Source organism: Pungitius pungitius, unplaced genomic scaffold, assembly GCF_949316345.1.
Source record: "Pungitius pungitius unplaced genomic scaffold, fPunPun2.1 scaffold_29, whole genome shotgun sequence".
In the NCBI taxonomy this organism is placed as follows: Eukaryota; Metazoa; Chordata; class Actinopteri; order Perciformes; family Gasterosteidae; genus Pungitius; species Pungitius pungitius.
This window is the reverse complement of record NW_026909812.1, coordinates 535,638-561,509: the sequence shown is the minus strand read 5'-3', so window position 1 is coordinate 561,509 and position 25,872 is coordinate 535,638. Positions and strand designations below refer to the sequence as shown.

Here is a 25,872-nt window from a genome sequence, read left to right as displayed (position 1 = left end):
AGCTTGTACACCTACACAATTGTAAAAAGTTGATCACATTGTAGAAGAGATGCAATAGGAAGAAGATGAAAGGTGGCTTACGTCCATACCATCGTCAGGCCATTTGAGGTGGCGGGGACTGCAATTGCCATCCACCGATTGGCTGGGACTCCTGGGCGGGTCTTCTCTAGTCCATCCAATTTTCGCCATAGGATGTCACAGCCTTCTTTGCATACCCTTATTTAACCCACAAAAAGATGCCAACGGCAGGCGTGACATAATTTTTTGACGCATTATAAAGGATTAGGAAAAAGATAAAAAGCAGCTTACGGTCATACCTCTCTGGTTCCGCCCGATCTCATCTGATCTCGGAAGCTAAGCAGAGCAGGGCCTGGTTAGTACCTGGATGGAAGACCGCCTGGGAATCCCAGGTGCCGTAAGCTTTTTCACTTCTCTCTGAAAGCTGCAGAGCGCCGCAGATTGTACACCTACAAATTACAAAAAGTATATCACATTGTTGAAGAGATGCATGTTTATTGTTGTTTTAACGTTGGATATGAAAGGCATTTAGACAATATTATCAAACATGATTCCGTTTCATGGTTGCTAAATTAGTGTTGATCAACATTTAACAATTGGCATACTTTTGTTTGTAATTTAGCCGTTGAAATACAGGTGCTAACCAAACATGTTAGATTTACCAGTGAAGAAAAGTAAAGTTCCCTTTAGGTTTTAGGAACCTCTCTTGCCAATGCTAAGAACTGCTTCAATTTTAGAAAAAGAAACTTCTGATTATCTTTGACACGTTTTAAAGGATTAGGAAAAAGTTGAAAAGCAGCTTACGGCCATACCTCTCTGGTTCCGCCCGATCTCGTCTGATCTCGGAAGCTAAGCAGAGCAGGGCCTGGTTAGTACCTGGATGGAAGACCGCCTGGGAATCCCAGGTGCCGTAAGCTTTTTCACTTCTCTCTGAAAGCTGCAGAGCGCCGCAGATTATACACCTACAAATTACAAAAAGTATATCACATTGTTGAAGAGATGCATGTTTATTGTTGTTTTAACGTTGGATATGAAAGGCATTTAGACAATATTATCAAACATGATTCCGTTTCATGGTTGCTAAATTAGTGTTGATCAACATTTAACAATTGGCATACTTTTGTTTGTAATTTAGCCGTTGAAATACAGGTGCTAACCCAACATGTTAGATTTACCAGTGAAGAAAAGTAAAGTTCCCTTTAGGTTTTAGGAACCTCTCTTGCCAATGCTAAGAACTGCTTCAATTTTAGAAAAAGAAACTTCTGATTATCTTTGACACGTTTTAAAGGATTAGGAAAAAGATGAAAAGCAGCTTACGGCCATACCTCTCTGGTTCCGCCCGATCTCGTCTGATCTCGGAAGCTAAGCAGAGCAGGGCCTGGTTAGTACCTGAATGGAAGACCGCCTGGGAATCCCAGGTGCCGTAAGCTTTTTCACTTCTCTCTCTGAAAGCCGCCCAGCGCCGTAGCTTGTACACCTACACAATTGTAAAAAGTTGATCACATTGTAGAAGAGATGCAATAGGAAGAAGATGAAAGGTGGCTTACGTCCATACCATCGTCAGGCCATTTGAGGTGGCGGGGACTGCAATTGCCATCCACCGATTGGCTGGGACTCCTGGGCGGGTCTTCTCTAGTCCATCCAATTTTCGCCATAGGATGTCACAGCCTTCTTTGCATACCCTTATTTAACCCACAAAAAGATGCCAACGGCAGGCGTGACATAATTTTTTGACGCATTATAAAGGATTAGGAAAAAGATAAAAAGCAGCTTACGGTCATACCTCTCTGGTTCCGCCCGATCTCATCTGATCTCGGAAGCTAAGCAGAGCAGGGCCTGGTTAGTACCTGGATGGAAGACCGCCTGGGAATCCCAGGTGCCGTAAGCTTTTTCACTTCTCTCTGAAAGCTGCAGAGCGCCGCAGATTGTACACCTACAAATTACAAAAAGTATATCACATTGTTGAAGAGATGCATGTTTATTGTTGTTTTAACGTTGGATATGAAAGGCATTTAGACAATATTATCAAACATGATTCCGTTTCATGGTTGCTAAATTAGTGTTGATCAACATTTAACAATTGGCATACTTTTGTTTGTAATTTAGCCGTTGAAATACAGGTGCTAACCAAACATGTTAGATTTACCAGTGAAGAAAAGTAAAGTTCCCTTTAGGTTTTAGGAACCTCTCTTGCCAATGCTAAGAACTGCTTCAATTTTAGAAAAAGAAACTTCTGATTATCTTTGACACGTTTTAAAGGATTAGGAAAAAGTTGAAAAGCAGCTTACGGCCATACCTCTCTGGTTCCGCCCGATCTCGTCTGATCTCGGAAGCTAAGCAGAGCAGGGCCTGGTTAGTACCTGGATGGAAGACCGCCTGGGAATCCCAGGTGCCGTAAGCTTTTTCACTTCTCTCTGAAAGCTGCAGAGCGCCGCAGATTGTACACCTACAAATTACAAAAAGTATATCACATTGTTGAAGAGATGCATGTTTATTGTTGTTTTAACGTTGGATATGAAAGGCATTTAGACAATATTATCAAACATGATTCCGTTTCATGGTTGCTAAATTAGTGTTGATCAACATTTAACAATTGGCATACTTTTGTTTGTAATTTAGCCGTTGAAATACAGGTGCTAACCAAACATGTTAGATTTACCAGTGAAGAAAAGTAAAGTTCCCTTTAGGTTTTAGGAACCTCTCTTGCCAATGCTAAGAACTGCTTCAATTTTAGAAAAAGAAACTTCTGATTATCTTTGACACGTTTTAAAGGATTAGGAAAAAGTTGAAAAGCAGCTTACGGCCATACCTCTCTGGTTCCGCCCGATCTCGTCTGATCTCGGAAGCTAAGCAGAGCAGGGCCTGGTTAGTACCTGGATGGAAGACCGCCTGGGAATCCCAGGTGCCGTAAGCTTTTTCACTTCTCTCTGAAAGCTGCAGAGCGCCGCAGATTGTACACCTACAAATTACAAAAAGTATATCACATTGTTGAAGAGATGCATGTTTATTGTTGTTTTAACGTTGGATATGAAAGGCATTTAGACAATATTATCAAACATGATTCCGTTTCATGGTTGCTAAATTAGTGTTGATCAACATTTAACAATTGGCATACTTTTGTTTGTAATTTAGCCGTTGAAATACAGGTGCTAACCAAACATGTTAGATTTACCAGTGAAGAAAAGTAAAGTTCCCTTTAGGTTTTAGGAACCTCTCTTGCCAATGCTAAGAACTGCTTCAATTTTAGAAAAAGAAACTTCTGATTATCTTTGACACGTTTTAAAGGATTAGGAAAAAGTTGAAAAGCAGCTTACGGCCATACCTCTCTGGTTCCGCCCGATCTCGTCTGATCTCGGAAGCTAAGCAGAGCAGGGCCTGGTTAGTACCTGGATGGAAGACCGCCTGGGAATCCCAGGTGCCGTAAGCTTTTTCACTTCTCTCTGAAAGCTGCAGAGCGCCGCAGATTGTACACCTACAAATTACAAAAAGTATATCACATTGTTGAAGAGATGCATGTTTATTGTTGTTTTAACGTTGGATATGAAAGGCATTTAGACAATATTATCAAACATGATTCCGTTTCATGGTTGCTAAATTAGTGTTGATCAACATTTAACAATTGGCATACTTTTGTTTGTAATTTAGCCGTTGAAATACAGGTGCTAACCAAACATGTTAGATTTACCAGTGAAGAAAAGTAAAGTTCCCTTTAGGTTTTAGGAACCTCTCTTGCCAATGCTAAGAACTGCTTCAATTTTAGAAAAAGAAACTTCTGATTATCTTTGACACGTTTTAAAGGATTAGGAAAAAGTTGAAAAGCAGCTTACCGCCATACCTCTCTGGTACCGCCCGATCTCGTCTGATCTCGGAAGCTAAGCAGAGCAGGGCCTGGTTAGTACCTGGATGGAAGACCGCCTGGGAATCCCAGGTGCCGTAAGCTTTTTCACTTCTCTCTGAAAGCTGCAGAGCGCCGCAGATTGTACACCTACAAATTACAAAAAGTATATCACATTGTTGAAGAGATGCATGTTTATTGTTGTTTTAACGTTGGATATGAAAGGCATTTAGACAATATTATCAAACATGATTCCGTTTCATGGTTGCTAAATTAGTGTTGATCAACATTTAACAATTGGCATACTTTTGTTTGTAATTTAGCCGTTGAAATACAGGTGCTAACCAAACATGTTAGATTTACCAGTGAAGAAAAGTAAAGTTCCCTTTAGGTTTTAGGAACCTCTCTTGCCAATGCTAAGAACTGCTTCAATTTTAGAAAAAGAAACTTCTGATTATCTTTGACACGTTTTAAAGGATTAGGAAAAAGTTGAAAAGCAGCTTACGGCCATACCTCTCTGGTTCCGCCCGATCTCGTCTGATCTCGGAAGCTAAGCAGAGCAGGGCCTGGTTAGTACCTGGATGGAAGACCGCCTGGGAATCCCAGGTGCCGTAAGCTTTTTCACTTCTCTCTCTGAAAGCCGCCCAGCGCCGTAGCTTGTACACCTACACAATTGTAAAAAGTTGATCACATTGTAGAAGAGATGCAATAGGAAGAAGATGAAAGGTGGCTTACGTCCATACCATCGTCAGGCCATTTGAGGTGGCGGGGACTGCAATTGCCATCCACCGATTGGCTGGGACTCCTGGGCGGGTCTTCTCTAGTCCATCCAATTTTCGCCATAGGATGTCACAGCCTTCTTTGCATACCCTTATTTAACCCACAAAAAGATGCCAACGGCAGGCGTGACATAATTTTTTGACGCATTATAAAGGATTAGGAAAAAGATAAAAAGCAGCTTACGGCCATACCTCTCTGGTTCCGCCCGATCTCGTCTGATCTCGGAAGCTAAGCAGAGCAGGGCCTGGTTAGTACCTGGATGGAAGACCGCCTGGGAATCCCAGGTGCCGTAAGCTTTTTCACTTCTCTCTGAAAGCTGCAGAGCGCCGCAGATTGTACACCTACAAATTACAAAAAGTATATCACATTGTTGAAGAGATGCATGTTTATTGTTGTTTTAACGTTGGATATGAAAGGCATTTAGACAATATTATCAAACATGATTCCGTTTCATGGTTGCTAAATTAGTGTTGATCAACATTTAACAATTGGCATACTTTTGTTTGTAATTTAGCCGTTGAAATACAGGTGCTAACCAAACATGTTAGATTTACCAGTGAAGAAAAGTAAAGTTCCCTTTAGGTTTTAGGAACCTCTCTTGCCAATGCTAAGAACTGCTTCAATTTTAGAAAAAGAAACTTCTGATAATCTTTGACACGTTTTAAAGGATTAGGAAAAAGATGAAAAGCAGCTTACGGCCATACCTCTCTGGTTCCGCCCGATCTCGTCTGATCTCGGAAGCTAAGCAGAGCAGGGCCTGGTTAGTACCTGGATGGAAGACCGCCTGGGAATCCCAGGTGCCGTAAGCTTTTTCACTTCTCTCTCTGAAAGCCGCCCAGCGCCGTAGCTTGTACACCTACACAATTGTAAAAAGTTGATCACATTGTAGAAGAGATGCAATAGGAAGAAGATGAAAGGTGGCTTACGTCCATACCATCGTCAGGCCATTTGAGGTGGCGGGGACTGCAATTGCCATCCACCGATTGGCTGGGACTCCTGGGCGGGTCTTCTCTAGTCCATCCAATTTTCGCCATAGGATGTCACAGCCTTCTTTGCATACCCTTATTTAACCCACAAAAAGATGCCAACGGCAGGCGTGACATAATTTTTTGACGCATTATAAAGGATTAGGAAAAAGATAAAAAGCAGCTTACGGCCATACCTCTCTGGTTCCGCCCGATCTCGTCTGATCTCGGAAGCTAAGCAGAGCAGGGCCTGGTTAGTACCTGGATGGAAGACCGCCTGGGAATCCCAGGTGCCGTAAGCTTTTTCACTTCTCTCTGAAAGCTGCAGAGCGCCGCAGATTGTACACCTACAAATTACAAAAAGTATATCACATTGTTGAAGAGATGCATGTTTATTGTTGTTTTAACGTTGGATATGAAAGGCATTTAGACAATATTATCAAACATGATTCCGTTTCATGGTTGCTAAATTAGTGTTGATCAACATTTAACAATTGGCATACTTTTGTTTGTAATTTAGCCGTTGAAATACAGGTGCTAACCAAACATGTTAGATTTACCAGTGAAGAAAAGTAAAGTTCCCTTTAGGTTTTAGGAACCTCTCTTGCCAATGCTAAGAACTGCTTCAATTTTAGAAAAAGAAACTTCTGATTATCTTTGACACGTTTTAAAGGATTAGGAAAAAGTTGAAAAGCAGCTTACCGCCATACCTCTCTGGTACCGCCCAATCTCGTCTGATCTCGGAAGCTAAGCAGAGCAGGGCCTGGTTAGTACCTGGATGGAAGACCGCCTGGGAATCCCAGGTGCCGTAAGCTTTTTCACTTCTCTCTGAAAGCTGCAGAGCGCCGCAGATTGTACACCTACAAATTACAAAAAGTATATCACATTGTTGAAGAGATGCATGTTTATTGTTGTTTTAACGTTGGATATGAAAGGCATTTAGACAATATTATCAAACATGATTCCGTTTCATGGTTGCTAAATTAGTGTTGATCAACATTTAACAATTGGCATACTTTTGTTTGTAATTTAGCCGTTGAAATACAGGTGCTAACCAAACATGTTAGATTTACCAGTGAAGAAAAGTAAAGTTCCCTTTAGGTTTTAGGAACCTCTCTTGCCAATGCTAAGAACTGCTTCAATTTTAGAAAAAGAAACTTCTGATTATCTTTGACACGTTTTAAAGGATTAGGAAAAAGTTGAAAAGCAGCTTACCGCCATACCTCTCTGGTACCGCCCGATCTCGTCTGATCTCGGAAGCTAAGCAGAGCAGGGCCTGGTTAGTACCTGGATGGAAGACCGCCTGGGAATCCCAGGTGCCGTAAGCTTTTTCACTTCTCTCTCTGAAAGCCGCCCAGCGCCGTAGCTTGTACACCTACACAATTGTAAAAAGTTGATCACATTGTAGAAGAGATGCAATAGGAAGAAGATGAAAGGTGGCTTACGTCCATACCATCGTCAGGCCATTTGAGGTGGCGGGGACTGCAATTGCCATCCACCGATTGGCTGGGACTCCTGGGCGGGTCTTCTCTAGTCCATCCAATTTTCGCCATAGGATGTCACAGCCTTCTTTGCATACCCTTATTTAACCCACAAAAAGATGCCAACGGCAGGCGTGACATAATTTTTTGACGCATTATAAAGGATTAGGAAAAAGATAAAAAGCAGCTTACGGCCATACCTCTCTGGTTCCGCCCGATCTCGTCTGATCTCGGAAGCTAAGCAGAGCAGGGCCTGGTTAGTACCTGGATGGAAGACCGCCTGGGAATCCCAGGTGCCGTAAGCTTTTTCACTTCTCTCTGAAAGCTGCAGAGCGCCGCAGATTGTACACCTACAAATTACAAAAAGTATATCACATTGTTGAAGAGATGCATGTTTATTGTTGTTTTAACGTTGGATATGAAAGGCATTTAGACAATATTATCAAACATGATTCCGTTTCATGGTTGCTAAATTAGTGTTGATCAACATTTAACAATTGGCATACTTTTGTTTGTAATTTAGCCGTTGAAATACAGGTGCTAACCAAACATGTTAGATTTACCAGTGAAGAAAAGTAAAGTTCCCTTTAGGTTTTAGGAACCTCTCTTGCCAATGCTAAGAACTGCTTCAATTTTAGAAAAAGAAACTTCTGATTATCTTTGACACGTTTTAAAGGATTAGGAAAAAGTTGAAAAGCAGCTTACCGCCATACCTCTCTGGTACCGCCCGATCTCGTCTGATCTCGGAAGCTAAGCAGAGCAGGGCCTGGTTAGTACCTGGATGGAAGACCGCCTGGGAATCCCAGGTGCCGTAAGCTTTTTCACTTCTCTCTGAAAGCTGCAGAGCGCCGCAGATTGTACACCTACAAATTACAAAAAGTATATCACATTGTTGAAGAGATGCATGTTTATTGTTGTTTTAACGTTGGATATGAAAGGCATTTAGACAATATTATCAAACATGATTCCGTTTCATGGTTGCTAAATTAGTGTTGATCAACATTTAACAATTGGCATACTTTTGTTTGTAATTTAGCCGTTGAAATACAGGTGCTAACCAAACATGTTAGATTTACCAGTGAAGAAAAGTAAAGTTCCCTTTAGGTTTTAGGAACCTCTCTTGCCAATGCTAAGAACTGCTTCAATTTTAGAAAAAGAAACTTCTGATTATCTTTGACACGTTTTAAAGGATTAGGAAAAAGTTGAAAAGCAGCTTACCGCCATACCTCTCTGGTACCGCCCGATCTCGTCTGATCTCGGAAGCTAAGCAGAGCAGGGCCTGGTTAGTACCTGGATGGAAGACCGCCTGGGAATCCCAGGTGCCGTAAGCTTTTTCACTTCTCTCTGAAAGCTGCAGAGCGCCGCAGATTGTACACCTACAAATTACAAAAAGTATATCACATTGTTGAAGAGATGCATGTTTATTGTTGTTTTAACGTTGGATATGAAAGGCATTTAGACAATATTATCAAACATGATTCCGTTTCATGGTTGCTAAATTAGTGTTGATCAACATTTAACAATTGGCATACTTTTGTTTGTAATTTAGCCGTTGAAATACAGGTGCTAACCAAACATGTTAGATTTACCAGTGAAGAAAAGTAAAGTTCCCTTTAGGTTTTAGGAACCTCTCTTGCCAATGCTAAGAACTGCTTCAATTTTAGAAAAAGAAACTTCTGATTATCTTTGACACGTTTTAAAGGATTAGGAAAAAGTTGAAAAGCAGCTTACGGCCATACCTCTCTGGTTCCGCCCGATCTCGTCTGATCTCGGAAGCTAAGCAGAGCAGGGCCTGGTTAGTACCTGGATGGAAGACCGCCTGGGAATCCCAGGTGCCGTAAGCTTTTTCACTTCTCTCTCTGAAAGCCGCCCAGCGCCGTAGCTTGTACACCTACACAATTGTAAAAAGTTGATCACATTGTAGAAGAGATGCAATAGGAAGAAGATGAAAGGTGGCTTACGTCCATACCATCGTCAGGCCATTTGAGGTGGCGGGGACTGCAATGGCCATCCACCGATTGGCTGGGACTCCTGGGCGGGTCTTCTCTAGTCCATCCAATTTTCGCCATAGGATGTCACAGCCTTCTTTGCATACCCTTATTTAACCCACACAAAGATGCCAACGGCAGGCGTGACATAATTTTTTGACGCATTATAAAGGATTAGGAAAAAGATAAAAAGCAGCTTACGGCCATACCTCTCTGGTTCCGCCCGATCTCGTCTGATCTCGGAAGCTAAGCAGAGCAGGGCCTGGTTAGTACCTGGATGGAAGACCGCCTGGGAATCCCAGGTGCCGTAAGCTTTTTCACTTCTCTCTGAAAGCTGCAGAGCGCCGCAGATTGTACACCTACAAATTACAAAAAGTATATCACATTGTTGAAGAGATGCATGTTTATTGTTGTTTTAACGTTGGATATGAAAGGCATTTAGACAATATTATCAAACATGATTCCGTTTCATGGTTGCTAAATTAGTGTTGATCAACATTTAACAATTGGCATACTTTTGTTTGTAATTTAGCCGTTGAAATACAGGTGCTAACCAAACATGTTAGATTTACCAGTGAAGAAAAGTAAAGTTCCCTTTAGGTTTTAGGAACCTCTCTTGCCAATGCTAAGAACTGCTTCAATTTTAGAAAAAGAAACTTCTGATAATCTTTGACACGTTTTAAAGGATTAGGAAAAAGATGAAAAGCAGCTTACGGCCATACCTCTCTGGTTCCGCCCGATCTCGTCTGATCTCGGAAGCTAAGCAGAGCAGGGCCTGGTTAGTACCTGGATGGAAGACCGCCTGGGAATCCCAGGTGCCGTAAGCTTTTTCACTTCTCTCTCTGAAAGCCGCCCAGCGCCGTAGCTTGTACACCTACACAATTGTAAAAAGTTGATCACATTGTAGAAGAGATGCAATAGGAAGAAGATGAAAGGTGGCTTACGTCCATACCATCGTCAGGCCATTTGAGGTGGCGGGGACTGCAATTGCCATCCACCGATTGGCTGGGACTCCTGGGCGGGTCTTCTCTAGTCCATCCAATTTTCGCCATAGGATGTCACAGCCTTCTTTGCATACCCTTATTTAACCCACAAAAAGATGCCAACGGCAGGCGTGACATAATTTTTTGACGCATTATAAAGGATTAGGAAAAAGATAAAAAGCAGCTTACGGCCATACCTCTCTGGTTCCGCCCGATCTCGTCTGATCTCGGAAGCTAAGCAGAGCAGGGCCTGGTTAGTACCTGGATGGAAGACCGCCTGGGAATCCCAGGTGCCGTAAGCTTTTTCACTTCTCTCTGAAAGCTGCAGAGCGCCGCAGATTGTACACCTACAAATTACAAAAAGTATATCACATTGTTGAAGAGATGCATGTTTATTGTTGTTTTAACGTTGGATATGAAAGGCATTTAGACAATATTATCAAACATGATTCCGTTTCATGGTTGCTAAATTAGTGTTGATCAACATTTAACAATTGGCATACTTTTGTTTGTAATTTAGCCGTTGAAATACAGGTGCTAACCAAACATGTTAGATTTACCAGTGAAGAAAAGTAAAGTTCCCTTTAGGTTTTAGGAACCTCTCTTGCCAATGCTAAGAACTGCTTCAATTTTAGAAAAAGAAACTTCTGATTATCTTTGACACGTTTTAAAGGATTAGGAAAAAGTTGAAAAGCAGCTTACCGCCATACCTCTCTGGTACCGCCCGATCTCGTCTGATCTCGGAAGCTAAGCAGAGCAGGGCCTGGTTAGTACCTGGATGGAAGACCGCCTGGGAATCCCAGGTGCCGTAAGCTTTTTCACTTCTCTCTGAAAGCTGCAGAGCGCCGCAGATTGTACACCTACAAATTACAAAAAGTATATCACATTGTTGAAGAGATGCATGTTTATTGTTGTTTTAACGTTGGATATGAAAGGCATTTAGACAATATTATCAAACATGATTCCGTTTCATGGTTGCTAAATTAGTGTTGATCAACATTTAACAATTGGCATACTTTTGTTTGTAATTTAGCCGTTGAAATACAGGTGCTAACCAAACATGTTAGATTTACCAGTGAAGAAAAGTAAAGTTCCCTTTAGGTTTTAGGAACCTCTCTTGCCAATGCTAAGAACTGCTTCAATTTTAGAAAAAGAAACTTCTGATTATCTTTGACACGTTTTAAAGGATTAGGAAAAAGTTGAAAAGCAGCTTACCGCCATACCTCTCTGGTACCGCCCGATCTCGTCTGATCTCGGAAGCTAAGCAGAGCAGGGCCTGGTTAGTACCTGGATGGAAGACCGCCTGGGAATCCCAGGTGCCGTAAGCTTTTTCACTTCTCTCTGAAAGCTGCAGAGCGCCGCAGATTGTACACCTACAAATTACAAAAAGTATATCACATTGTTGAAGAGATGCATGTTTATTGTTGTTTTAACGTTGGATATGAAAGGCATTTAGACAATATTATCAAACATGATTCCGTTTCATGGTTGCTAAATTAGTGTTGATCAACATTTAACAATTGGCATACTTTTGTTTGTAATTTAGCCGTTGAAATACAGGTGCTAACCAAACATGTTAGATTTACCAGTGAAGAAAAGTAAAGTTCCCTTTAGGTTTTAGGAACCTCTCTTGCCAATGCTAAGAACTGCTTCAATTTTAGAAAAAGAAACTTCTGATTATCTTTGACACGTTTTAAAGGATTAGGAAAAAGTTGAAAAGCAGCTTACGGCCATACCTCTCTGGTTCCGCCCGATCTCGTCTGATCTCGGAAGCTAAGCAGAGCAGGGCCTGGTTAGTACCTGGATGGAAGACCGCCTGGGAATCCCAGGTGCCGTAAGCTTTTTCACTTCTCTCTCTGAAAGCCGCCCAGCGCCGTAGCTTGTACACCTACACAATTGTAAAAAGTTGATCACATTGTAGAAGAGATGCAATAGGAAGAAGATGAAAGGTGGCTTACGTCCATACCATCGTCAGGCCATTTGAGGTGGCGGGGACTGCAATGGCCATCCACCGATTGGCTGGGACTCCTGGGCGGGTCTTCTCTAGTCCATCCAATTTTCGCCATAGGATGTCACAGCCTTCTTTGCATACCCTTATTTAACCCACACAAAGATGCCAACGGCAGGCGTGACATAATTTTTTGACGCATTATAAAGGATTAGGAAAAAGATAAAAAGCAGCTTACGGCCATACCTCTCTGGTTCCGCCCGATCTCGTCTGATCTCGGAAGCTAAGCAGAGCAGGGCCTGGTTAGTACCTGGATGGAAGACCGCCTGGGAATCCCAGGTGCCGTAAGCTTTTTCACTTCTCTCTCTGAAAGCCGCCCAGCGCCGTAGCTTGTACACCTACACAATTGTAAAAAGTTGATCACATTGTAGAAGAGATGCAATAGGAAGAAGATGAAAGGTGGCTTACGTCCATACCATCGTCAGGCCATTTGAGGTGGCGGGGACTGCAATTGCCATCCACCGATTGGCTGGGACTCCTGGGCGGGTCTTCTCTAGTCCATCCAATTTTCGCCATAGGATGTCACAGCCTTCTTTGCATACCCTTATTTAACCCACAAAAAGATGCCAACGGCAGGCGTGACATAATTTTTTGACGCATTATAAAGGATTAGGAAAAAGATAAAAAGCAGCTTACGGCCATACCTCTCTGGTTCCGCCCGATCTCGTCTGATCTCGGAAGCTAAGCAGAGCAGGGCCTGGTTAGTACCTGGATGGAAGACCGCCTGGGAATCCCAGGTGCCGTAAGCTTTTTCACTTCTCTCTGAAAGCTGCAGAGCGCCGCAGATTGTACACCTACAAATTACAAAAAGTATATCACATTGTTGAAGAGATGCATGTTTATTGTTGTTTTAACGTTGGATATGAAAGGCATTTAGACAATATTATCAAACATGATTCCGTTTCATGGTTGCTAAATTAGTGTTGATCAACATTTAACAATTGGCATACTTTTGTTTGTAATTTAGCCGTTGAAATACAGGTGCTAACCAAACATGTTAGATTTACCAGTGAAGAAAAGTAAAGTTCCCTTTAGGTTTTAGGAACCTCTCTTGCCAATGCTAAGAACTGCTTCAATTTTAGAAAAAGAAACTTCTGATTATCTTTGACACGTTTTAAAGGATTAGGAAAAAGTTGAAAAGCAGCTTACGGCCATACCTCTCTGGTTCCGCCCGATCTCGTCTGATCTCGGAAGCTAAGCAGAGCAGGGCCTGGTTAGTACCTGGATGGAAGACCGCCTGGGAATCCCAGGTGCCGTAAGCTTTTTAACTTCTCTCTCTGAAAGCCGCCCAGCGCCGTAGATTGTACACCTACACAATTGTAAAAAAAAATTCACATTGTAGAAGAGATGCAATAGGAAGAAGATGAAAGGTGGCTTACGTCCATACCATCGTCAGGCCATTTGAGGTGGCGGGGACTGCAATGGCCATTCACCGATTGGCTGGGACTCCTGGGCGGGTCTTCTCTAGTCCATCCAATTTTCGGCATGGGATGTCACAGCCTTCTTTGCATACCCTTATTTAACCCACACAAAGATGCCAACGGCAGGCGTGTCATAATTCATTGACGCATTATAAAGGATTAGGAAAAAGATAAAAAGCAGCTTACGGCCATACCTCTCTGGTTCCGCCCGATCTCGTCTGATCTCGGAAGCTAAGCAGAGCAGGGCCTGGTTAGTACCTGGATGGAAGACCGCCTGGGAATCCCAGGTGCCGTAAGCTTTTTCACTTCTCTCTCCGAAAGCCGCCGAGCGCCGCAGATTGTACACCTGTTTTAACGTTGGATATGAAAGGAAATTAGACAATATTATCCAAAATGATTCCGTTTCATGATTGCTAATTTAGTGTTGGTCAACATTTACGATTGGCATACTGTTGTTTGTAATTTAGCCGTTGAAATACAGGTGCTAACCCAACATGTTAGAATTGCCAGTGAAGAAAAGTAAAGTTACCTTCAGGCTTTAGGAACCTCTCTTGCCAATGCTAAGAACTGCTTCAATTTTAGAAAAAGAAACTTCTGATTATCTTTGACACGTTTTAAAGGATTAGGAAAAAGATGAAAAGCAGCTTACGGCCATACCTCTCTGGTTCCGCCCGATCTCGTCTGATCTCGGAAGCTAAGCAGAGCAGGGCCTGGTTAGTACCTGGATGGAAGACCGCCTGGGAATCCCAGGTGCCGTAAGCTTTTTCACTTCTCTCTGAAAGCTGCAGAGCGCCGCAGATTGTACACCTACAAATTACAAAAAGTATATCACATTGTTGAAGAGATGCATGTTTATTGTTGTTTTAACGTTGGATATGAAAGGCATTTAGACAATATTATCAAACATGATTCCGTTTCATGGTTGCTAAATTAGTGTTGATCAACATTTAACAATTGGCATACTTTTGTTTGTAATTTAGCCGTTGAAATACAGGTGCTAACCAAACATGTTAGATTTACCAGTGAAGAAAAGTAAAGTTCCCTTTAGGTTTTAGGAACCTCTCTTGCCAATGCTAAGAACTGCTTCAATTTTAGAAAAAGAAACTTCTGATTATCTTTGACACGTTTTAAAGGATTAGGAAAAAGTTGAAAAGCAGCTTACCGCCATACCTCTCTGGTACCGCCCGATCTCGTCTGATCTCGGAAGCTAAGCAGAGCAGGGCCTGGTTAGTACCTGGATGGAAGACCGCCTGGGAATCCCAGGTGCCGTAAGCTTTTTCACTTCTCTCTGAAAGCTGCAGAGCGCCGCAGATTGTACACCTACAAATTACAAAAAGTATATCACATTGTTGAAGAGATGCATGTTTATTGTTGTTTTAACGTTGGATATGAAAGGCATTTAGACAATATTATCAAACATGATTCCGTTTCATGGTTGCTAAATTAGTGTTGATCAACATTTAACAATTGGCATACTTTTGTTTGTAATTTAGCCGTTGAAATACAGGTGCTAACCAAACATGTTAGATTTACCAGTGAAGAAAAGTAAAGTTCCCTTTAGGTTTTAGGAACCTCTCTTGCCAATGCTAAGAACTGCTTCAATTTTAGAAAAAGAAACTTCTGATTATCTTTGACACGTTTTAAAGGATTAGGAAAAAGTTGAAAAGCAGCTTACGGCCATACCTCTCTGGTTCCGCCCGATCTCGTCTGATCTCGGAAGCTAAGCAGAGCAGGGCCTGGTTAGTACCTGGATGGAAGACCGCCTGGGAATCCCAGGTGCCGTAAGCTTTTTCACTTCTCTCTCTGAAAGCCGCCCAGCGCCGTAGCTTGTACACCTACACAATTGTAAAAAGTTGATCACATTGTAGAAGAGATGCAATAGGAAGAAGATGAAAGGTGGCTTACGTCCATACCATCGTCAGGCCATTTGAGGTGGCGGGGACTGCAATTGCCATCCACCGATTGGCTGGGACTCCTGGGCGGGTCTTCTCTAGTCCATCCAATTTTCGCCATAGGATGTCACAGCCTTCTTTGCATACCCTTATTTAACCCACAAAAAGATGCCAACGGCAGGCGTGACATAATTTTTTGACGCATTATAAAGGATTAGGAAAAAGATAAAAAGCAGCTTACGGCCATACCTCTCTGGTTCCGCCCGATCTCGTCTGATCTCGGAAGCTAAGCAGAGCAGGGCCTGGTTAGTACCTGGATGGAAGACCGCCTGGGAATCCCAGGTGCCGTAAGCTTTTTCACTTCTCTCTGAAAGCTGCAGAGCGCCGCAGATTGTACACCTACAAATTACAAAAAGTATATCACATTGTTGAAGAGATGCATGTTTATTGTTGTTTTAACGTTGGATATGAAAGGCATTTAGACAATATTATCAAACATGATTCCGTTTCATGGTTGCTAAATTAGTGTTGATCAACATTTAACAATTGGCATACTTTTGTTTGTAATTTAGCCGTTGAAATACAGGTGCTAACCAAACATGTTAGATTTACCAGTGAAGAAAAGTAAAGTTCCCTTTAGGTTTTAGGAACCTCTCTTGCCAATGCTAAGAACTGCTTCAATTTTAGAAAAAGAAACTTCTGATTATCTTTGACACGTTTTAAAGGATTAGGAAAAAGTTGAAAAGCAGCTTACCGCCATACCTCTCTGGTACCGCCCGATCTCGTCTGATCTCGGAAGCTAAGCAGAGCAGGGCCTGGTTAGTACCTGGATGGAAGACCGCCTGGGAATCCCAGGTGCCGTAAGCTTTTTCACTTCTCTCTGAAAGCTGCAGAGCGCCGCAGATTGTACACCTACAAATTACAAAAAGTATATCACATTGTTGAAGAGATGCATGTTTATTGTTGTTTTAACGTTGGATATGAAAGGCATTTAGACAATATTATCAAACATGATTCCGTTTCATGGTTGCTAAATTAGTGTTGATCAACATTTAACAATTGGCATACTTTTGTTTGTAATTTAGCCGTTGAAATACAGGTGCTAACCAAACATGTTAGATTTACCAGTGAAGAAAAGTAAAGTTCCCTTTAGGTTTTAGGAACCTCTCTTGCCAATGCTAAGAACTGCTTCAATTTTAGAAAAAGAAACTTCTGATTATCTTTGACACGTTTTAAAGGATTAGGAAAAAGTTGAAAAGCAGCTTACGGCCATACCTCTCTGGTTCCGCCCGATCTCGTCTGATCTCGGAAGCTAAGCAGAGCAGGGCCTGGTTAGTACCTGGATGGAAGACCGCCTGGGAATCCCAGGTGCCGTAAGCTTTTTCACTTCTCTCTCTGAAAGCCGCCCAGCGCCGTAGCTTGTACACCTACACAATTGTAAAAAGTTGATCACATTGTAGAAGAGATGCAATAGGAAGAAGATGAAAGGTGGCTTACGTCCATACCATCGTCAGGCCATTTGAGGTGGCGGGGACTGCAATGGCCATCCACCGATTGGCTGGGACTCCTGGGCGGGTCTTCTCTAGTCCATCCAATTTTCGCCATAGGATGTCACAGCCTTCTTTGCATACCCTTATTTAACCCACACAAAGATGCCAACGGCAGGCGTGACATAATTTTTTGACGCATTATAAAGGATTAGGAAAAAGATAAAAAGCAGCTTACGGCCATACCTCTCTGGTTCCGCCCGATCTCGTCTGATCTCGGAAGCTAAGCAGAGCAGGGCCTGGTTAGTACCTGGATGGAAGACCGCCTGGGAATCCCAGGTGCCGTAAGCTTTTTCACTTCTCTCTCTGAAAGCCGCCCAGCGCCGTAGCTTGTACACCTACACAATTGTAAAAAGTTGATCACATTGTAGAAGAGATGCAATAGGAAGAAGATGAAAGGTGGCTTACGTCCATACCATCGTCAGGCCATTTGAGGTGGCGGGGACTGCAATTGCCATCCACCGATTGGCTGGGACTCCTGGGCGGGTCTTCTCTAGTCCATCCAATTTTCGCCATAGGATGTCACAGCCTTCTTTGCATACCCTTATTTAACCCACAAAAAGATGCCAACGGCAGGCGTGACATAATTTTTTGACGCATTATAAAGGATTAGGAAAAAGATAAAAAGCAGCTTACGGCCATACCTCTCTGGTTCCGCCCGATCTCGTCTGATCTCGGAAGCTAAGCAGAGCAGGGCCTGGTTAGTACCTGGATGGAAGACCGCCTGGGAATCCCAGGTGCCGTAAGCTTTTTCACTTCTCTCTCTGAAAGCCGCCCAGCGCCGTAGCTTGTACACCTACACAATTGTAAAAAGTTGATCACATTGTAGAAGAGATGCAATAGGAAGAAGATGAAAGGTGGCTTACGTCCATACCATCGTCAGGCCATTTGAGGTGGCGGGGACTGCAATTGCCATCCACCGATTGGCTGGGACTCCTGGGCGGGTCTTCTCTAGTCCATCCAATTTTCGCCATAGGATGTCACAGCCTTCTTTGCATACCCTTATTTAACCCACAAAAAGATGCCAACGGCAGGCGTGACATAATTTTTTGACGCATTATAAAGGATTAGGAAAAAGATAAAAAGCAGCTTACGGCCATACCTCTCTGGTTCCGCCCGATCTCGTCTGATCTCGGAAGCTAAGCAGAGCAGGGCCTGGTTAGTACCTGGATGGAAGACCGCCTGGGAATCCCAGGTGCCGTAAGCTTTTTCACTTCTCTCTGAAAGCTGCAGAGCGCCGCAGATTGTACACCTACAAATTACAAAAAGTATATCACATTGTTGAAGAGATGCATGTTTATTGTTGTTTTAACGTTGGATATGAAAGGCATTTAGACAATATTATCAAACATGATTCCGTTTCATGGTTGCTAAATTAGTGTTGATCAACATTTAACAATTGGCATACTTTTGTTTGTAATATAGCCGTTGAAATACAGGTGCTAACCAAACATGTTAGATTTACCAGTGAAGAAAAGTAAAGTTCCCTTTAGGTTTTAGGAACCTCTCTTGCCAATGCTAAGAACTGCTTCAATTTTAGAAAAAGAAACTTCTGATTATCTTTGACACGTTTTAAAGGATTAGGAAAAAGTTGAAAAGCAGCTTACGGCCATACCTCTCTGGTTCCGCCCGATCTCGTCTGATCTCGGAAGCTAAGCAGAGCAGGGCCTGGTTAGTACCTGGATGGAAGACCGCCTGGGAATCCCAGGTGCCGTAAGCTTTTTAACTTCTCTCTCTGAAAGCCGCCCAGCGCCGTAGATTGTACACCTACACAATTGTAAAAAAAAATTCACATTGTAGAAGAGATGCAATAGGAAGAAGATGAAAGGTGGCTTACGTCCATACCATCGTCAGGCCATTTGAGGTGGCGGGGACTGCAATGGCCATTCACCGATTGGCTGGGACTCCTGGGCGGGTCTTCTCTAGTCCATCCAATTTTCGGCATGGGATGTCACAGCCTTCTTTGCATACCCTTATTTAACCCACACAAAGATGCCAACGGCAGGCGTGTCATAATTCATTGACGCATTATAAAGGATTAGGAAAAAGATAAAAAGCAGCTTACGGCCATACCTCTCTGGTTCCGCCCGATCTCGTCTGATCTCGGAAGCTAAGCAGAGCAGGGCCTGTTTAGTACCTGGATGGAAGACCGCCTGGGAATCCCAGGTGCCGTAAGCTTTTTCACTTCTCTCTCCGAAAGCCGCCGAGCGCCGCAGATTGTACACCTACACAATTGTAAAAAGTTGATCACATTGTAGAAGAGATGCAATAGGAAGAAGATGAAAGGTGGCTTACGTCCATACCATCGTCAGGCCATTTGAGGTGGCGGGGACTGCAATGGCCATCCACCGATTGGCTGGGACTCCTGGGCGGGTCTTCTCTAGTCCATCCAATTTTCGCCATAGGATGTCACAGCCTTCTTTGCATACCCTTATTTAACCCACACAAAGATGCCAACGGCAGGCGTGACATAATTTTTTGACGCATTATAAAGGATTAGGAAAAAGATAAAAAGCAGCTTACGGCCATACCTCTCTGGTTCCGCCCGATCTCGTCTGATCTCGGAAGCTAAGCAGAGCAGGGCCTGGTTAGTACCTGGATGGAAGACCGCCTGGGAATCCCAGGTGCCGTAAGCTTTTTCACTTCTCTCTCTGAAAGCCGCCCAGCGCCGTAGCTTGTACACCTACACAATTGTAAAAAGTTGATCACATTGTAGAAGAGATGCAATAGGAAGAAGATGAAAGGTGGCTTACGTCCATACCATCGTCAGGCCATTTGAGGTGGCGGGGACTGCAATGGCCATCCACCGATTGGCTGGGACTCCTGGGCGGGTCTTCTCTAGTCCATCCAATTTTCGCCATAGGATGTCACAGCCTTCTTTGCATACCCTTATTTAACCCACACAAAGATGCCAACGGCAGGCGTGACATAATTTTTTGACGCATTATAAAGGATTAGGAAAAAGATAAAAAGCAGCTTACGGCCATACCTCTCTGGTTCCGCCCGATCTCGTCTGATCTCGGAAGCTAAGCAGAGCAGGGCCTGGTTAGTACCTGGATGGAAGACCGCCTGGGAATCCCAGGTGCCGTAAGCTTTTTCACTTCTCTCTGAAAGCTGCAGAGCGCCGCAGATTGTACACCTACAAATTACAAAAAGTATATCACATTGTTGAAGAGATGCATGTTTATTGTTGTTTTAACGTTGGATATGAAAGGCATTTAGACAATATTATCAAACATGATTCCGTTTCATGGTTGCTAAATTAGTGTTGATCAACATTTAACAATTGGCATACTTTTGTTTGTAATTTAGCCGTTGAAATACAGGTGCTAACCAAACATGTTAGAATTGCCAGTGAAGAAAAGTAAAGTTACCTTCAGGCTTTAGGAACCTCTCTTGCCAATGCTAAGAACTGCTTCAATTTTAGAAAAAGAAACTTCTGATTATCTTTGACACGTTTTAAAGGATTAGGAAAAAGATGAAAAGCAGCTTACGGCCATACCTCTCTGGTTCCGCCCAATCTCGTCTGATCTCGGAAGCTAAGCAGAGCAGGGCCTGGTTAGTACCTGAATGGAAGACCGCCTGGGAATCCCAGGTGCCGTAAGCTTTTTCACTTCTCTCTCTGAAAGCCGCCCAGCGCCGTAGCTTGTACACCTACACAATTGTAAAAAGTTGATCACATTGTAGAAGAGATGCAATAGGAAGAAGATGAAAGGTGGCTTACGTCCATACCATCGTCAGGCCATTTGAGGTGGCGGGGACTGCAATGGCCATCCACCGATTGGCTGGGACTCCTGGGCGGGTCTTCTCTAGTCCATCCAATTTTCGCCATAGGATGTCACAGCCTTCTTTGCATACCCTTATTTAACCCACACAAAGATGCCAACGGCAGGCGTGACATAATTTTTTGACGCATTATAAAGGATTAGGAAAAAGATAAAAAGCAGCTTACGGCCATACCTCTCTGGTTCCGCCCGATCTCGTCTGATCTCGGAAGCTAAGCAGAGCAGGGCCTGGTTAGTACCTGGATGGAAGACCGCCTGGGAATCCCAGGTGCCGTAAGCTTTTTCACTTCTCTCTGAAAGCTGCAGAGCGCCGCAGATTGTACACCTACAAATTACAAAAAGTATATCACATTGTTGAAGAGATGCATGTTTATTGTTGTTTTAACGTTGGATATGAAAGGCATTTAGACAATATTATCAAACATGATTCCGTTTCATGGTTGCTAAATTAGTGTTGATCAACATTTAACAATTGGCATACTTTTGTTTGTAATTTAGCCGTTGAAATACAGGTGCTAACCAAACATGTTAGATTTACCAAAGAAGAAAAGTAAAGTTCCCTTTAGGTTTTAGGAACCTCTCTTGCCAATGCTAAGAACTGCTTCAATTTTAGAAAAAGAAACTTCTGATTATCTTTGACACGTTTTAAAGGATTAGGAAAAAGATGAAAAGCAGCTTACGGCCATACCTCTCTGGTTCCGCCCGATCTCGTCTGATCTCGGAAGCTAAGCAGAGCAGGGCCTGGTTAGTACCTGAATGGAAGACCGCCTGGGAATCCCAGGTGCCGTAAGCTTTTTCACTTCTCTCTCTGAAAGCCGCCCAGCGCCGTAGCTTGTACACCTACACAATTGTAAAAAGTTGATCACATTGTAGAAGAGATGCAATAGGAAGAAGATGAAAGGTGGCTTACGTCCATACCATCGTCAGGCCATTTGAGGTGGCGGGGACTGCAATGGCCATCCACCGATTGGCTGGGACTCCTGGGCGGGTCTTCTCGAGTCCATCCAATTTTCGCCATAGGATGTCACAGCCTTCTTTGCATACCCTTATTTAACCCACACAAAGATGCCAACGGCAGGCGTGACATAATTTTTTGACGCATTATAAAGGATTAGGAAAAAGATAAAAAGCAGCTTACGGCCATACCTCTCTGCTTCCGCCCGATCTCGTCTGATCTCGGAAGCTAAGCAGAGCAGGGCCTGGTTAGTACCTGGATGGAAGACCGCCTGGGAATCCCAGGTGCCGTAAGCTTTTTCACTTCTCTCTCTGAAAGCCGCCCAGCGCCGTAGCTTGTACACCTACACAATTGTAAAAAGTTGATCACATTGTAGAAGAGATGCAATAGGAAGAAGATGAAAGGTGGCTTACGTCCATACCATCGTCAGGCCATTTGAGGTGGCGGGGACTGCAATGGCCATCCACCGATTGGCTGGGACTCCTGGGCGGGTCTTCTCTAGTCCATCCAATTTTCGCCATAGGATGTCACAGCCTTCTTTGCATACCCTTATTTAACCCACACAAAGATGCCAACGGCAGGCGTGACATAATTTTTTGACGCATTATAAAGGATTAGGAAAAAGATAAAAAGCAGCTTACGGCCATACCTCTCTGGTTCCGCCCGATCTCGTCTGATCTCGGAAGCTAAGCAGAGCAGGGCCTGGTTAGTACCTGGATGGAAGACCGCCTGGGAATCCCAGGTGCCGTAAGCTTTTTCACTTCTCTCTGAAAGCTGCAGAGCGCCGCAGATTGTACACCTACAAATTACAAAAAGTATATCACATTGTTGAAGAGATGCATGTTTATTGTTGTTTTAACGTTGGATATGAAAGGCATTTAGACAATATTATCAAACATGATTCCGTTTCATGGTTGCTAAATTAGTGTTGATCAACATTTAACAATTGGCATACTTTTGTTTGTAATTTAGCCGTTGAAATACAGGTGCTAACCAAACATGTTAGATTTACCAAAGAAGAAAAGTAAAGTTCCCTTTAGGTTTTAGGAACCTCTCTTGCCAATGCTAAGAACTGCTTCAATTTTAGAAAAAGAAACTTCTGATTATCTTTGACACGTTTTAAAGGATTAGGAAAAAGATGAAAAGCAGCTTACGGCCATACCTCTCTGGTTCCGCCCGATCTCGTCTGATCTCGGAAGCTAAGCAGAGCAGGGCCTGGTTAGTACCTGAATGGAAGACCGCCTGGGAATCCCAGGTGCCGTAAGCTTTTTCACTTCTCTCTCTGAAAGCCGCCCAGCGCCGTAGCTTGTACACCTACACAATTGTAAAAAGTTGATCACATTGTAGAAGAGATGCAATAGGAAGAAGATGAAAGGTGGCTTACGTCCATACCATCGTCAGGCCATTTGAGGTGGCGGGGACTGCGATGGCCATCCACCGATTGGCTGGGACTCCTGGGCGGGTCTTCTCTAGTCCATCCAATTTTCGCCATAGGATGTCACAGCCTTCTTTGCATACCCTTATTTAACCCACACAAAGATGCCAACGGCAGGCGTGACATAATTTTTTGACGCATTATAAAGGATTAGGAAAAAGATAAAAAGCAGCTTACGGCCATACCTCTCTGGTTCCGCCCGATCTCGTCTGATCTCGGAAGCTAAGCAGAGCAGGGCCTGGTTAGTACCTGGATGGAAGACCGCCTGGGAATCCCAGGTGCCGTAAGCTTTTTCACTTCTCTCTGAAAGCTGCAGAGCGCCGCAGATTGTACACCTACAAATTACAAAAAGTATATCACATTGTTGAAGAGATGCATGTTTATTGTTGTTTTAACGTTGGATATGAAAGGCATTTAGACAATATTATCAAACATGATTCCGTTTCATGGTTGCTAAATTAGTGTTGATCAACATTTAACAATTGGCATACTTTTGTTTGTAATTTAGCCGTTGAAATACAGGTGCTAACCAAACATGTTAGATTTACCAAAGAAGAAAAGTAAAGTTCCCTTTAGGTTTTAGGAACCTCTCTTGCCAATGCTAAGAACTGCTTCAATTTTAGAAAAAGAAACTTCTGATTATCTTTGACACGTTTTAAAGGATTAGGAAAAAGATGAAAAGCAGCTTACGGCCATACCTCTCTGGTTCCGCCCGATCTCGTCTGATCTCGGAAGCTAAGCAGAGCAGGGCCTGGTTAGTACCTGAATGGAAGACCGCCTGGGAATCCCAGGTGCCGTAAGCTTTTTCACTTCTCTCTCTGAAAGCCGCCCAGCGCCGTAGCTTGTACACCTACACAATTGTAAAAAGTTGATCACATTGTAGAAGAGATGCAATAGGAAGAAGATGAAAGGTGGCTTACGTCCATACCATCGTCAGGCCATTTGAGGTGGCGGGGACTGCAATGGCCATCCACCGATTGGCTGGGACTCCTGGGCGGGTCTTCTCTAGTCCATCCAATTTTCGCCATAGGATGTCACAGCCTTCTTTGCATACCCTTATTTAACCCACACAAAGATGCCAACGGCAGGCGTGACATAATTTTTTGACGCATTATAAAGGATTAGGAAAAAGATAAAAAGCAGCTTACGGCCATACCTCTCTGGTTCCGCCCGATCTCGTCTGATCTCGGAAGCTAAGCAGAGCAGGGCCTGGTTAGTACCTGGATGGAAGACCGCCTGGGAATCCCAGGTGCCGTAAGCTTTTTCACTTCTCTCTGAAAGCTGCAGAGCGCCGCAGATTGTACACCTACAAATTACAAAAAGTATATCACATTGTTGAAGAGATGCATGTTTATTGTTGTTTTAACGTTGGATATGAAAGGCATTTAGACAATATTATCAAACATGATTCCGTTTCATGGTTGCTAAATTAGTGTTGATCAACATTTAACAATTGGCATACTTTTGTTTGTAATTTAGCCGTTGAAATACAGGTGCTAACCAAACATGTTAGATTTACCAAAGAAGAAAAGTAAAGTTCCCTTTAGGTTTTAGGAACCTCTCTTGCCAATGCTAAGAACTGCTTCAATTTTAGAAAAAGAAACTTCTGATTATCTTTGACACGTTTTAAAGGATTAGGAAAAAGATGAAAAGCAGCTTACGGCCATACCTCTCTGGTTCCGCCCGATCTCGTCTGATCTCGGAAGCTAAGCAGAGCAGGGCCTGGTTAGTACCTGAATGGAAGACCGCCTGGGAATCCCAGGTGCCGTAAGCTTTTTCACTTCTCTCTCTGAAAGCCGCCCAGCGCCGTAGCTTGTACACCTACACAATTGTAAAAAGTTGATCACATTGTAGAAGAGATGCAATAGGAAGAAGATGAAAGGTGGCTTACGTCCATACCATCGTCAGGCCATTTGAGGTGGCGGGGACTGCGATGGCCATCCACCGATTGGCTGGGACTCCTGGGCGGGTCTTCTCTAGTCCATCCAATTTTCGCCATAGGATGTCACAGCCTTCTTTGCATACCCTTATTTAACCCACACAAAGATGCCAACGGCAGGCGTGACATAATTTTTTGACGCATTATAAAGGATTAGGAAAAAGATAAAAAGCAGCTTACGGCCATACCTCTCTGGTTCCGCCCGATCTCGTCTGATCTCGGAAGCTAAGCAGAGCAGGGCCTGGTTAGTACCTGGATGGAAGACCGCCTGGGAATCCCAGGTGCCGTAAGCTTTTTCACTTCTCTCTGAAAGCTGCAGAGCGCCGCAGATTGTACACCTACAAATTACAAAAAGTATATCACATTGTTGAAGAGATGCATGTTTATTGTTGTTTTAACGTTGGATATGAAAGGCATTTAGACAATATTATCAAACATGATTCCGTTTCATGGTTGCTAAATTAGTGTTGATCAACATTTAACAATTGGCATACTTTTGTTTGTAATTTAGCCGTTGAAATACAGGTGCTAACCAAACATGTTAGATTTACCAAAGAAGAAAAGTAAAGTTCCCTTTAGGTTTTAGGAACCTCTCTTGCCAATGCTAAGAACTGCTTCAATTTTAGAAAAAGAAACTTCTGATTATCTTTGACACGTTTTAAAGGATTAGGAAAAAGATGAAAAGCAGCTTACGGCCATACCTCTCTGGTTCCGCCCGATCTCGTCTGATCTCGGAAGCTAAGCAGAGCAGGGCCTGGTTAGTACCTGAATGGAAGACCGCCTGGGAATCCCAGGTGCCGTAAGCTTTTTCACTTCTCTCTCTGAAAGCCGCCCAGCGCC

General features: G+C 43.2%; 53 non-coding genes across 53 annotated transcripts; all 53 read left to right on the top strand.

The window, feature by feature from the left end:
• Positions 1–303: 303 nt before the first annotated feature.
• LOC134111811 (5S ribosomal RNA) lies at positions 304–422 on the top strand. Its single transcript, XR_009945153.1, has one exon. It is a non-coding gene; the product is annotated as a 5S ribosomal RNA (ribosomal RNA).
• A 394-nt stretch (positions 423–816) lies between these two features.
• Positions 817–935, top strand: LOC134111002 (5S ribosomal RNA). The gene has a single exon (XR_009944385.1). It is a non-coding gene; the product is annotated as a 5S ribosomal RNA (ribosomal RNA).
• Positions 936–1,329: 394 nt separating this feature from the next.
• On the top strand, positions 1,330–1,448 carry LOC134111146 (5S ribosomal RNA). Its single transcript, XR_009944529.1, has one exon. It is a non-coding gene; the product is annotated as a 5S ribosomal RNA (ribosomal RNA).
• Positions 1,449–1,787: 339 nt separating this feature from the next.
• Positions 1,788–1,906, top strand: LOC134111799 (5S ribosomal RNA). The gene has a single exon (XR_009945142.1). It is a non-coding gene; the product is annotated as a 5S ribosomal RNA (ribosomal RNA).
• A 394-nt stretch (positions 1,907–2,300) lies between these two features.
• LOC134111001 (5S ribosomal RNA) lies at positions 2,301–2,419 on the top strand. Its single transcript, XR_009944384.1, has one exon. It is a non-coding gene; the product is annotated as a 5S ribosomal RNA (ribosomal RNA).
• A 394-nt stretch (positions 2,420–2,813) lies between these two features.
• On the top strand, positions 2,814–2,932 carry LOC134111000 (5S ribosomal RNA). The gene has a single exon (XR_009944383.1). It is a non-coding gene; the product is annotated as a 5S ribosomal RNA (ribosomal RNA).
• A 394-nt stretch (positions 2,933–3,326) lies between these two features.
• LOC134110999 (5S ribosomal RNA) lies at positions 3,327–3,445 on the top strand. The gene has a single exon (XR_009944382.1). It is a non-coding gene; the product is annotated as a 5S ribosomal RNA (ribosomal RNA).
• Positions 3,446–3,839: 394 nt separating this feature from the next.
• LOC134111212 (5S ribosomal RNA) lies at positions 3,840–3,958 on the top strand. The gene has a single exon (XR_009944594.1). It is a non-coding gene; the product is annotated as a 5S ribosomal RNA (ribosomal RNA).
• A 394-nt stretch (positions 3,959–4,352) lies between these two features.
• Positions 4,353–4,471, top strand: LOC134110997 (5S ribosomal RNA). The gene has a single exon (XR_009944380.1). It is a non-coding gene; the product is annotated as a 5S ribosomal RNA (ribosomal RNA).
• Positions 4,472–4,810: 339 nt separating this feature from the next.
• Positions 4,811–4,929, top strand: LOC134110996 (5S ribosomal RNA). The gene has a single exon (XR_009944379.1). It is a non-coding gene; the product is annotated as a 5S ribosomal RNA (ribosomal RNA).
• A 394-nt stretch (positions 4,930–5,323) lies between these two features.
• LOC134110995 (5S ribosomal RNA) lies at positions 5,324–5,442 on the top strand. The gene has a single exon (XR_009944378.1). It is a non-coding gene; the product is annotated as a 5S ribosomal RNA (ribosomal RNA).
• A 339-nt stretch (positions 5,443–5,781) lies between these two features.
• LOC134110994 (5S ribosomal RNA) lies at positions 5,782–5,900 on the top strand. The gene has a single exon (XR_009944377.1). It is a non-coding gene; the product is annotated as a 5S ribosomal RNA (ribosomal RNA).
• A 394-nt stretch (positions 5,901–6,294) lies between these two features.
• On the top strand, positions 6,295–6,413 carry LOC134111437 (5S ribosomal RNA). Its single transcript, XR_009944820.1, has one exon. It is a non-coding gene; the product is annotated as a 5S ribosomal RNA (ribosomal RNA).
• Positions 6,414–6,807: 394 nt separating this feature from the next.
• On the top strand, positions 6,808–6,926 carry LOC134111211 (5S ribosomal RNA). The gene has a single exon (XR_009944593.1). It is a non-coding gene; the product is annotated as a 5S ribosomal RNA (ribosomal RNA).
• Positions 6,927–7,265: 339 nt separating this feature from the next.
• LOC134110993 (5S ribosomal RNA) lies at positions 7,266–7,384 on the top strand. Its single transcript, XR_009944376.1, has one exon. It is a non-coding gene; the product is annotated as a 5S ribosomal RNA (ribosomal RNA).
• A 394-nt stretch (positions 7,385–7,778) lies between these two features.
• On the top strand, positions 7,779–7,897 carry LOC134111210 (5S ribosomal RNA). The gene has a single exon (XR_009944592.1). It is a non-coding gene; the product is annotated as a 5S ribosomal RNA (ribosomal RNA).
• A 394-nt stretch (positions 7,898–8,291) lies between these two features.
• On the top strand, positions 8,292–8,410 carry LOC134111209 (5S ribosomal RNA). The gene has a single exon (XR_009944591.1). It is a non-coding gene; the product is annotated as a 5S ribosomal RNA (ribosomal RNA).
• Positions 8,411–8,804: 394 nt separating this feature from the next.
• On the top strand, positions 8,805–8,923 carry LOC134110992 (5S ribosomal RNA). The gene has a single exon (XR_009944375.1). It is a non-coding gene; the product is annotated as a 5S ribosomal RNA (ribosomal RNA).
• A 339-nt stretch (positions 8,924–9,262) lies between these two features.
• On the top strand, positions 9,263–9,381 carry LOC134110991 (5S ribosomal RNA). Its single transcript, XR_009944374.1, has one exon. It is a non-coding gene; the product is annotated as a 5S ribosomal RNA (ribosomal RNA).
• A 394-nt stretch (positions 9,382–9,775) lies between these two features.
• On the top strand, positions 9,776–9,894 carry LOC134110990 (5S ribosomal RNA). The gene has a single exon (XR_009944373.1). It is a non-coding gene; the product is annotated as a 5S ribosomal RNA (ribosomal RNA).
• A 339-nt stretch (positions 9,895–10,233) lies between these two features.
• Positions 10,234–10,352, top strand: LOC134110989 (5S ribosomal RNA). The gene has a single exon (XR_009944372.1). It is a non-coding gene; the product is annotated as a 5S ribosomal RNA (ribosomal RNA).
• Positions 10,353–10,746: 394 nt separating this feature from the next.
• Positions 10,747–10,865, top strand: LOC134111207 (5S ribosomal RNA). Its single transcript, XR_009944589.1, has one exon. It is a non-coding gene; the product is annotated as a 5S ribosomal RNA (ribosomal RNA).
• Positions 10,866–11,259: 394 nt separating this feature from the next.
• LOC134111206 (5S ribosomal RNA) lies at positions 11,260–11,378 on the top strand. The gene has a single exon (XR_009944588.1). It is a non-coding gene; the product is annotated as a 5S ribosomal RNA (ribosomal RNA).
• Positions 11,379–11,772: 394 nt separating this feature from the next.
• On the top strand, positions 11,773–11,891 carry LOC134110988 (5S ribosomal RNA). The gene has a single exon (XR_009944371.1). It is a non-coding gene; the product is annotated as a 5S ribosomal RNA (ribosomal RNA).
• A 339-nt stretch (positions 11,892–12,230) lies between these two features.
• LOC134110986 (5S ribosomal RNA) lies at positions 12,231–12,349 on the top strand. The gene has a single exon (XR_009944369.1). It is a non-coding gene; the product is annotated as a 5S ribosomal RNA (ribosomal RNA).
• A 339-nt stretch (positions 12,350–12,688) lies between these two features.
• On the top strand, positions 12,689–12,807 carry LOC134110985 (5S ribosomal RNA). The gene has a single exon (XR_009944368.1). It is a non-coding gene; the product is annotated as a 5S ribosomal RNA (ribosomal RNA).
• A 394-nt stretch (positions 12,808–13,201) lies between these two features.
• On the top strand, positions 13,202–13,320 carry LOC134110984 (5S ribosomal RNA). Its single transcript, XR_009944367.1, has one exon. It is a non-coding gene; the product is annotated as a 5S ribosomal RNA (ribosomal RNA).
• A 339-nt stretch (positions 13,321–13,659) lies between these two features.
• Positions 13,660–13,778, top strand: LOC134110983 (5S ribosomal RNA). Its single transcript, XR_009944366.1, has one exon. It is a non-coding gene; the product is annotated as a 5S ribosomal RNA (ribosomal RNA).
• A 344-nt stretch (positions 13,779–14,122) lies between these two features.
• On the top strand, positions 14,123–14,241 carry LOC134110982 (5S ribosomal RNA). The gene has a single exon (XR_009944365.1). It is a non-coding gene; the product is annotated as a 5S ribosomal RNA (ribosomal RNA).
• Positions 14,242–14,635: 394 nt separating this feature from the next.
• Positions 14,636–14,754, top strand: LOC134111205 (5S ribosomal RNA). Its single transcript, XR_009944587.1, has one exon. It is a non-coding gene; the product is annotated as a 5S ribosomal RNA (ribosomal RNA).
• A 394-nt stretch (positions 14,755–15,148) lies between these two features.
• On the top strand, positions 15,149–15,267 carry LOC134110981 (5S ribosomal RNA). Its single transcript, XR_009944364.1, has one exon. It is a non-coding gene; the product is annotated as a 5S ribosomal RNA (ribosomal RNA).
• Positions 15,268–15,606: 339 nt separating this feature from the next.
• Positions 15,607–15,725, top strand: LOC134110980 (5S ribosomal RNA). Its single transcript, XR_009944363.1, has one exon. It is a non-coding gene; the product is annotated as a 5S ribosomal RNA (ribosomal RNA).
• Positions 15,726–16,119: 394 nt separating this feature from the next.
• LOC134111204 (5S ribosomal RNA) lies at positions 16,120–16,238 on the top strand. Its single transcript, XR_009944586.1, has one exon. It is a non-coding gene; the product is annotated as a 5S ribosomal RNA (ribosomal RNA).
• Positions 16,239–16,632: 394 nt separating this feature from the next.
• LOC134110979 (5S ribosomal RNA) lies at positions 16,633–16,751 on the top strand. Its single transcript, XR_009944362.1, has one exon. It is a non-coding gene; the product is annotated as a 5S ribosomal RNA (ribosomal RNA).
• A 339-nt stretch (positions 16,752–17,090) lies between these two features.
• On the top strand, positions 17,091–17,209 carry LOC134110978 (5S ribosomal RNA). The gene has a single exon (XR_009944361.1). It is a non-coding gene; the product is annotated as a 5S ribosomal RNA (ribosomal RNA).
• A 339-nt stretch (positions 17,210–17,548) lies between these two features.
• On the top strand, positions 17,549–17,667 carry LOC134110977 (5S ribosomal RNA). The gene has a single exon (XR_009944360.1). It is a non-coding gene; the product is annotated as a 5S ribosomal RNA (ribosomal RNA).
• A 339-nt stretch (positions 17,668–18,006) lies between these two features.
• On the top strand, positions 18,007–18,125 carry LOC134110975 (5S ribosomal RNA). The gene has a single exon (XR_009944358.1). It is a non-coding gene; the product is annotated as a 5S ribosomal RNA (ribosomal RNA).
• A 394-nt stretch (positions 18,126–18,519) lies between these two features.
• Positions 18,520–18,638, top strand: LOC134110974 (5S ribosomal RNA). The gene has a single exon (XR_009944357.1). It is a non-coding gene; the product is annotated as a 5S ribosomal RNA (ribosomal RNA).
• Positions 18,639–18,977: 339 nt separating this feature from the next.
• On the top strand, positions 18,978–19,096 carry LOC134111161 (5S ribosomal RNA). Its single transcript, XR_009944544.1, has one exon. It is a non-coding gene; the product is annotated as a 5S ribosomal RNA (ribosomal RNA).
• A 339-nt stretch (positions 19,097–19,435) lies between these two features.
• On the top strand, positions 19,436–19,554 carry LOC134110973 (5S ribosomal RNA). The gene has a single exon (XR_009944356.1). It is a non-coding gene; the product is annotated as a 5S ribosomal RNA (ribosomal RNA).
• A 339-nt stretch (positions 19,555–19,893) lies between these two features.
• LOC134110972 (5S ribosomal RNA) lies at positions 19,894–20,012 on the top strand. The gene has a single exon (XR_009944355.1). It is a non-coding gene; the product is annotated as a 5S ribosomal RNA (ribosomal RNA).
• Positions 20,013–20,406: 394 nt separating this feature from the next.
• On the top strand, positions 20,407–20,525 carry LOC134111425 (5S ribosomal RNA). The gene has a single exon (XR_009944808.1). It is a non-coding gene; the product is annotated as a 5S ribosomal RNA (ribosomal RNA).
• A 339-nt stretch (positions 20,526–20,864) lies between these two features.
• LOC134110971 (5S ribosomal RNA) lies at positions 20,865–20,983 on the top strand. The gene has a single exon (XR_009944354.1). It is a non-coding gene; the product is annotated as a 5S ribosomal RNA (ribosomal RNA).
• A 394-nt stretch (positions 20,984–21,377) lies between these two features.
• LOC134111145 (5S ribosomal RNA) lies at positions 21,378–21,496 on the top strand. The gene has a single exon (XR_009944528.1). It is a non-coding gene; the product is annotated as a 5S ribosomal RNA (ribosomal RNA).
• A 339-nt stretch (positions 21,497–21,835) lies between these two features.
• Positions 21,836–21,954, top strand: LOC134111055 (5S ribosomal RNA). Its single transcript, XR_009944438.1, has one exon. It is a non-coding gene; the product is annotated as a 5S ribosomal RNA (ribosomal RNA).
• A 339-nt stretch (positions 21,955–22,293) lies between these two features.
• On the top strand, positions 22,294–22,412 carry LOC134110970 (5S ribosomal RNA). Its single transcript, XR_009944353.1, has one exon. It is a non-coding gene; the product is annotated as a 5S ribosomal RNA (ribosomal RNA).
• A 394-nt stretch (positions 22,413–22,806) lies between these two features.
• LOC134111144 (5S ribosomal RNA) lies at positions 22,807–22,925 on the top strand. The gene has a single exon (XR_009944527.1). It is a non-coding gene; the product is annotated as a 5S ribosomal RNA (ribosomal RNA).
• Positions 22,926–23,264: 339 nt separating this feature from the next.
• Positions 23,265–23,383, top strand: LOC134110969 (5S ribosomal RNA). The gene has a single exon (XR_009944352.1). It is a non-coding gene; the product is annotated as a 5S ribosomal RNA (ribosomal RNA).
• Positions 23,384–23,777: 394 nt separating this feature from the next.
• On the top strand, positions 23,778–23,896 carry LOC134111143 (5S ribosomal RNA). The gene has a single exon (XR_009944526.1). It is a non-coding gene; the product is annotated as a 5S ribosomal RNA (ribosomal RNA).
• A 339-nt stretch (positions 23,897–24,235) lies between these two features.
• LOC134110968 (5S ribosomal RNA) lies at positions 24,236–24,354 on the top strand. Its single transcript, XR_009944351.1, has one exon. It is a non-coding gene; the product is annotated as a 5S ribosomal RNA (ribosomal RNA).
• Positions 24,355–24,748: 394 nt separating this feature from the next.
• Positions 24,749–24,867, top strand: LOC134111142 (5S ribosomal RNA). The gene has a single exon (XR_009944525.1). It is a non-coding gene; the product is annotated as a 5S ribosomal RNA (ribosomal RNA).
• A 339-nt stretch (positions 24,868–25,206) lies between these two features.
• LOC134110967 (5S ribosomal RNA) lies at positions 25,207–25,325 on the top strand. Its single transcript, XR_009944350.1, has one exon. It is a non-coding gene; the product is annotated as a 5S ribosomal RNA (ribosomal RNA).
• A 394-nt stretch (positions 25,326–25,719) lies between these two features.
• On the top strand, positions 25,720–25,838 carry LOC134111140 (5S ribosomal RNA). Its single transcript, XR_009944523.1, has one exon. It is a non-coding gene; the product is annotated as a 5S ribosomal RNA (ribosomal RNA).
• The last annotated feature ends 34 nt before the right edge of the window (positions 25,839–25,872 follow it).